Raw genomic sequence first — 8612 nt, 5'->3', positions numbered from 1 at the left:
CAGTCTTTAAACTAAGCCTTTTTGGAATTTAAAGCTAAACTATTTCTCTCTTAAGTTCTAGATCTTGCCAATTAAAATCGTTTTGCTCATAGACTATTGTTTCTGTGGCAGCCTTGAGTTAAAAAAATCCATTCAACAACTCAATTGATTTCTTTGTTCTAGGCTGTAGCCACTCTCCCCAGAAGCATCGATGCCACTGACGCAGTGGGTGCAGCTATCCCACAATAGAACACATCGGTTTAATATTTCCAAAGCCTTATTCAGCTTCTTAGGAAACTGGCAGGATTTAGGAATGAGGCTTGGGGAATGAGGGATGAGAGAAGGCTTAGACCAAGGCCTTGATTTATACAAAGGTTCTGTTACTGAAACCAAGCAAGGGTATGCCCTCCCTATTTGCAACAAAGTCAAACACTGAACATAGAGGTTTGCAATGGAAAAATTAAAGCTGTTTTATTTGCTGGACACCAAGCAAGGAAAATAGGAAACTATTGTTTAAACCTAAACTTCCTGATGGCTTTTAATCAAGGGTTTTTAAAGGCAAAGGTTGAGGATTAGGAGTTAGGGGGAACAGGCTGAGTTGCAGCCATTTATGGTAAAATATGGTAAGGGGCTTCAGCACCAAATCCCCCTGCACAATGGACCCTTCACTTCTGAAGGTGTTCACTTCTGAACTTCTTCCAGTGTTCAAGTTCTGGTTATGTCTTGGTCCTTTGGTTCCTTGGGGGTGGGGGCAGCATTGGGATGGGAAGACTTGGTTCTGGGTGCAGCTGGAAATGAAAGTTCTCTCTTCTGCGCATGCTTCGGCTACATGACTTGCTGGCTTGGGTCTGTTGTCCCAGAAAGGTAACTCAGTATCTTGTTAGAAACAGGATAGGTCCATTTTGAGTTGGTTCTGCGGTTATAGTTTGTCCTTTAGGGGACTTTTTTGTTCCTACTAGGAAAAACTAAGACATCCTGCTAAGCTATTCCACTTGGTGGGAAATAGGATGGCATGTACGGGTATTTGCTGAGTCCCTGCTCTGCTCCAGGCTCTGTTCCCAGGGGTTCTCACAACGACTGGGGCCGTTCTGCTTCTGTTACTTTCACCTGATGCAACTCGGGGAGACCTCACCTGGGGGAAGAAGCTCTCAGGAGGTTAGAATGAGGTTATTGTGTGATTTGGAATTTAGAAAAGTGTGACTATACTTCTACCAGGATTCCTAGCTTTCGAAACGTGCCCTTTGGACAACTGATTCTATTAGTATATTCTATCTTTTTAAAAATACAGTTAAATTTGAAAACACCAGCCTGTGGCTGTGTTCAGAGAACCAAAGAAAGGATTTCATTTCAGCCTAAGCTGAAGTTAAAAGAGAGAAGCTGTCCCCGCCCCCGGCGGGGGGGTGGGGGGCTGGTCCCCAAGGGGATAGGAGACTGCAGGGAGGAGTCTTAGCTACAGGGGAGGCTCTGAGAGATTGAGAGAGGATGGGTTCCTGATTCCCCTGGTTTGCTGAGGGGTTCAGTTGTTATTTCCTCCCTGCCCTACGGGATCCAGAAAGCCCCCTCTTTAGCCTTTCAATATCTCTCCTGTCACTTGAGCAAGTCTGAGAGGCTTTTTTTCTGTTATTTGCAAGTCACCATCCTTGACTGGAAGAACTTCTTAGCCCAAAGGCATGATTCTAAGAGTGAGAATTCTTGTGGGCAAAGAGGGGAAAAAAACAAACAAAAAAGCTCATGATCCTTCCAGTCTTCCTCACAGCAAGCCACTTACCCCATGTTCATTCTGCAAATATCTATTAAGTACTTAACTCTGTGCCAGGCACTAGGGATGAAAATGAATACATAAAGACAGAGCTCCTACCCTGAGGAGCTCCTTTCTGATGCTGAAACAGATAGGTAAGTGGGCTGGGTGAGCCTTACAGGGGACATCAGCAAGAGCCCCAGTTCTGGAATTCCAAGGCACCAGCCAGGCCAGTTAAAATTTACCCCCCACCAATTAAAAGCATCTTCGGAGACAATGCTGCCTGTCATCCTCTTTATTTTTAATTGTAGGGCCTGGCCTAAAGTTGTCAAACCATTTATAATTAGAGCAGAACCCTGAGCAAGAGACCTGGATAGAGGAAGAAAAGAAGGGGTAGAGAAGATGTGGGCTCCCTGCCCAGCCCCCCGCTAGTGCTCTGGGCCTGGCCCCAGGCTCATCTGCCCCCTGCCGCCCCCCCCCCCCCCCCCCCGTTGTGACAGGCTGCTGCCTCACTACTGGGCTGGGTGGCTAGGGAAGCACTCACCCAGATCATAGTCATTAGAAAATCACCCTGAGCGATGGGAAGACAGGCGGGTGGTGCCTCAGTGGCCTGGAAGGTGGAGGTGGTTACAGGGTGAGGCAGGACCAACTCAGGCTGAAGAGCAGAGCCTGGAGAAAATGCAGGGGGTCAGGCTTCTCCCTGCCCTCTCCTGGCAGGACGTGTCCATCTCACCCATAAAACAGCCCACAGTTGGCACAGCAAGAACTGGGTGAGTTCGGCAGTGAGAGGCAGCTGGCCTCAGTGCATGGGGCTCTAGACTAAAAAGGATGCTTTTTAATCTGGCCTCCAGGCACCAGCTTGGCTTTACTGTACCACAAATGTACAGCAGGGTCCACTCATGGCACTCTCCTGTAGGCCAATGGCCAGCGGCCAGAGAAGGGCTTGGGAGGGAAAGGGCTAAAGGAAACCTGTTCCCCAGACATGGAGCAGTCTGTAAACTTGATTTGGTGGGACCGGGGCTCCCACCTCTATCTTCTGCTCAGACCCTGAGGCCAGGGCTCCACCTCTTCCCTCTCCGGGGAAGCTTATGTGGCAAACAGAGAGGGTGGTCCAGGTAGTGGCCCAGACCCCTAAGGTCCCAGCACCCCCCCCCCCCCCCCCGTCTACTGGGCAAAAGGTGGGTATGGCGGAGAGGCCAAGCAGGCTGTGAGCTGCCCAGCACCATAGCCTCCATCTCACCAGGCAGGACCAGGGCTTCAATGCGCACCACCCCCTCCAGACACCCAACCCTACCTCTTCAAGGTGGGGACCAAGGGAATCAGGAACCAGCCAACCTCCTCTTTACATCTCTCATTCCAGCCTACAATAACCAGTGACTGTTACACTTGACTTAGCCCTGTGTTCTTGGAGAACAGCAAGGGTTCAGAGATCCCCCACGCTTTCGTGTTCAGGATAAGGCTCACTTCAGAGGCCATACTTCTCCATATGACTTATATCAGACTCCAAGATGACCCACGGCCCCCTTGTTTACCTATGACAAGGCCAGACACAGACCCTGCATGCAAATTTCTATTCTTTATTTCATAAATGATGACCCAAACCATTTATTCCCTCTGGCCAAACTGGACAAAATGCCCGCAAACTTGATCTGACCAAACCTTAATCAGGCTGCTTTCCCCTGAATTTGACCCACCTGCATACCGCCTAAACCAGCATCAGAAATCAGAACAACCCCTTGTTCATGACCCTTCCCAGGAAGCTGCTGACCTCGGGGAAAAACATTCCCTTTCAGACCACCTGCTCATCCCATTCCCCACACCTAATTTCTTCTAGCCCTGCTCATTTTTCTCTATTAGAACAAAAAAAAGTCTTTTCAGTCTGAACTTGGGGACACTAAAGTCCTCCCTGTTGCAACAGTTTCCTCTTCCTATTGCAACTGTCTTTTTGAATAAAGTCTCCTCATTTAAGCCTGATTTGTTCTTTGACACCAGCCCAGGAAGTTCCCCGATGAAACTGCCTCTCACAGGCACCCATCCCCAGGTGACGTACAGTCCTCAGCAGCTCTGCAGATAACCCAGTTAACAGTAATGGGTGGGAAGTGCCCCCTCTCTCTGCTCCTTGCTAGCTTCCAGACTTTCCCTGTCAAAGGCTTACTTTAGTAACAGAAGCACTCATACCTTGAATACTCATTGATTATGCACCAAGCTCTGCACTAAGTAGTTCACAGGCATTTTTTCAACACTATTATTTTCCCCATTCCTCAGATATGGAAATTCACACTGAGAGAACCTGGTAGCAAATAGGGTACAGGAGTGAGGACATAACGATTGTCCTCAGCCACAAGATGGCATCTTCATGGGTATACCACTGTCGTGCGGCAGACCCTGCTCACTGCACATTTGTCGTGCGGGGTGTCAGGCGGGGTCTCTGGTCCCGCTCCCCACATAAGAACGCAGGATGTGGTGAAGCCAAAAAGGAACACCCACGGAGCCATAGATAGGGGAGTCATACCACTATAGTCTCACTGGAGGCTGGATTCACAGGACGTGTGACCTGCTGTTCGCTTTTCTGCTGCCAACCCACCGACTGACCAATGATGCAGCTGGGGCAGTTACATCAGTGGCTAATTGGCTAACTGGTTACAGCTGATGGTGAATTACCACAGCCGACGGCCATCTACTACCCGAGCCAGACCCTTTCCACGTGAGGCCGAGAGCCTGGGAACTGCTCTCTGGGACTCTGTCCCCACACTCCACCTCTACAGGGTCTCGCCTCACAATCTACATGACAAGCGTCTTCTTTGAAGGTCCCTGTGCCTCATTAACCTACAGGCACCTATGGACGAACAGAAGCAGTAGTCTTCGGAACCAACAATGGCAAATCCCTTCCATCTGGGAGGATACATGCTAGCTTTTTGTCCTGGGAAAGGAGGGTCGCTGCCACTGGCACATTTCCCGGTTTGTAGTACCAGATCTTTATGGCAGTGTTTGGGGTCCCCTGCATAGTTTCAACATGTAACAGAACAGGGGACCCCATAATAGGCCATAATGAGAGCACATAGGTTCCCTGCAAAATCATCCCGGTACCAGGACCTCCGTATACTACAGTCACTTGTGGTGGCCACTCAGCCACCACCCCTGGCATCACTTGCAAATCATGAGTCAAACCGGCCCCCCATGGGGCTATCAGGCCCAACCATCGACAGTGGGGACTTTTGACCCACCAGGGCCAAGTCCATTGCTGCCGTTCCCCTGCTTTCAAGAATGTGGGTGCCGGCAGCAAAATGTTTCCATTTCTGCCATAGCCTGGCTTTAACAGAGTCTCACTTGTAACTGAATGGGAGCGGCCGTTCGATGTAGCAAAGTTTCTACTGGTACAGGCCCTCCCTTCCGTGGTCTCTCATTCAGGACTCTCAGGACATCCCATAGACACGAGGCCCAGTCACACATCGTGGGAGGGTGTTTTGACACCCGGAGGCCTTGCTTCAAAAGGCCGTTGTAGCGTTCAATCATGCCAGCTGCTTGTGGGTTATACGGGGTATGAAACAACCATGTACGTCCATCCTGGCAGCCCAGCGCTGCACTTATTGCCCCGTAAAATGGGTACCCCTGAAACTTTCAATGACTTGGGGGCACCCATAGAGGGTGCACAGTCATGTAAGAGTGACCACTGTATGCCGCTGATCCGCAGCCAGACGCGGCCAAGCAAACATCAACCCCGTAGCAGTGTCCACTGTTATAAACGCATATATCGCATTGTGGGCCATAGGCAGGGGTCCAATGTAATCTGCTTGCCAGCGAGTGAGGGGCATCCTCCCTCACGTAATCTGCTGTGTTGTACTGATAGCTGGGTGGTGTTCTGGGGCTTAATGCTGTGGCTCCCTACGTGGAAACACCAAAACTGGTTGGTAGGACACCGTCCACTGTGGGGTCAAGCCATGTGGCAGGACCTCTGGGACCTAGGGCAGAGAAAGGAGGTGACCCTAATGCATGTCACAGGTCACTCCCCCTTAGTGTCCCCAGGTAATGATGAAGCAGATGCCCTAGCACTAATCCGATGGTTAGAACGGGCTCCTGCCACTGACGTGGCCCATTGGCTGCATAGGAAATTGCAGCACGCCGGAAGCCGAATCAGGTCACACGTCGTGTGAATCCAACCTCCAGTGAGACTATAGTGGTATGACTCCCCTACCTATGGCTCTGTGGGTGTTCCTTTTTGGCTTCACCACATCCTGCATTCTTATGTGGGGAGCGGGACCAGAGACCCCGCCTGACACCCCGCACGACAAATGTGCAGCGAGCAGGGTCTGCCGCACGACAGTGGTATACCCATGAAGATGCCATCTTGTGGCTGAGGACAATCGTTATGTCCTCACTCCTGTACCCTATTTGCTACCAGGTTCTCTCAGTGTGAATTTCCATATCTGAGGAATGGGGACAATAATAGTGTTGAAAAAAATGCCTGTGAACTACTTAGTGCAGAGCTTGATGCATAATCAACAAGCATTCAAGGTATGAGTGCTTCTGTTACTAAAGTAAGCCTTTGACAGGGAAAGTCTGGAAGCTAGCAAGGAGCAGAGAGAGGGGGCAGTTCCCACCCATTACTGTTAACTGGGTTATCTGCAGAGTAGCCCACTGGCTACTCTGGCCCGTCCTAGTATCAAACCAAATGGTGTCTGTGTTGGGCTGCACACCAATAGCCGTCCAAACGGCTGCAGCTCCTCGGCTAGAACCATCGGTGAACCAGGCATCCTCAGGTACTGGGGGCTGTCCTTCTTTGTAGGGCGAGGACTCCAAGTCCTCCCCGCTAGGCAGAGCGCTTGGCTCAGCCTGGGCCACAAGCTCCAAGGCCCCAGGACCTGTTGTAGCTCTGTGCTCAAAGGGCTTGAACTAAGGGTGCTACGTTGTTCCAAGTAGGCACCCCACTTGGCGAGGGTGGTGGTCTGTGCTACCCCCGTTTTGGGTCCCTGGGTCCACGTACAGAACCACCCCTGGACATGATAGGTTGTTCGAACCAATACTCGTGCCGTTCCTGTGATGGCTTCTGTGGCCTCTAGGGCTGCGTACACAGCAGCCAGCTGTTTCTCTATTAGAGAATAGCGGACTTCCTGTCCTTTCCACAATTGGCACCAAAATCCCACTGGCAACCGGAGACGCTCCTGCCATTGCCGGAGGCCCCATCCGTACCCCTCTTCGGTTACGTGAACATCAAGTTCAAACGGGCGGCCGGGGTCTACTACTTGCAGAGCCTGTGCCTGCTGCACTGCCCATTTTGTGGCAACAAAGCCTTGCTCTATAGCCTCTGTCCAATCCCATGAGGCCCCCTTTTTTATCATGTTATACGAGGGCCTTGCCATTTGTGCAAAATGGGGTACAAACCTCCGCCAATACCCCAGCAGACCCAAATACGTCTGCAGTTGGGAGACCTTGGTCAGCCAGAAAAAGGCTTGTATATTGTCAATAATCACCTCAGGTATGACCTTTGTCTTACCCGACCTCACAACACCCAAAAACTTGACGGATAAGCCAGGGCCTTGGACCTTTTCCTCATTCACCACCCAGCCACGTGACTTCAGGTGATGGAGAAGAGAGGGAGCTGCTTGCTCTAAATCTGAAAGAGAATCAGATGTTAATAAAATATTATCAACATAATGAAACAAGGCCACAGAGGACGGGTGATCCCACTGTGCCAAATCGTGGGCTACGAGCCCGTGACAGGTAGTGGGGCTGTGCAAGTATCCTTGCGGAAGGCCTTGAAAAGTCCACTGCCGCCCGTCCCAAGTAAAAGCAAACTGCTCTTGGCACTCGGGTGAAATGTCAATGGAGAAAAAAGCATTGGCCAAGTCCACTACGTAGTGATACATTCCCAGGTGGATAGTCAGACAATCCATCAAATCGTGAATTGAAGGCACCACAGCGTGCAAAGGTGGCATCACCTTATTTAACTCCCTATAGACCACAGTCATTCACCAGGTCCCATCCGGCTTCTTGACAGGCCATACTGGGGAGTTAAAGGGACTGTGGGTTGGCCTCACAATATGCGCCTTCTCCAATTCCAATATTGTACCACCAGTCTCCTCCTGTCCTCCTGACAGGTGGTACTGTCGCACTGTAACCACGCGCCAGGGCTGTGGCAACATTTGAAGAGGGTGGTGAGCATGCCCGCGTGTCACCGCTTTCACCACCCGGATCCGGAGACGGAACTCTCCTACCGACGTCTGTAAGCTGAGGCCATGTAGCACGTCCACCCCTAGAATATACTCCAGAACAGGGGAGACATAAACCTTGTAGGTACGAGAGGGAAGCCTTCCTATACCCAGTGGTAAGGAAACGGCTTTCACAGTCACAGTCTTTCCCCCGTAGCCATCAATGCAGATTGCTGGTCCGGGGAACAGTTCTGGGTTCCCATAAATAAGACTGCAGTCTGCACCAGTGTCAACTAGGGCCAAAACCCTCTGCACATTAGAAGGGGACCAGTGTATAGACAGTTCCCCGTGGGGTCTCCGGTCCCTGCTCGTCCCCTCTGATCGGGTACCTTGGCCCCACCCCCTAATCAAGCTGAAAGGAGTCGGCTTCAAGCAGCTGCATGAAGTCCTGGAGGGACACGGGTCGCACTTTCTCAGACTTCTCCTTTAGGCTTCTCTGGAATTGCTGTTCTGGATGCAACTGTTTCCAAAGTTCCAACAAGAGTGCATTGGGTTGTCGGTCTATTTTCTCCCGATCGACCCCTGCTGCCAGGAGATCACTCCACATCTGTGCGCGTGTTAGTCTCTGAGGCCCGCGACCTCGCCCCTTTACTATTGATTTGGGCTTCCAGGTCTCAACTGCATGGACCTCCTGTCTTAACTTCCTTTGCCTTCGGCTTTCAACATCCCCTAGGGTGGCCATGGCAACG

The sequence above is a fragment of the Rhinolophus ferrumequinum genome, chromosome 11 (genome assembly GCF_004115265.2).
Source record: "Rhinolophus ferrumequinum isolate MPI-CBG mRhiFer1 chromosome 11, mRhiFer1_v1.p, whole genome shotgun sequence".
Lineage (NCBI taxonomy): Eukaryota > Metazoa > Chordata > Mammalia > Chiroptera > Rhinolophidae > Rhinolophus > Rhinolophus ferrumequinum.
Note: the sequence above shows the minus strand (reverse complement) of the source record.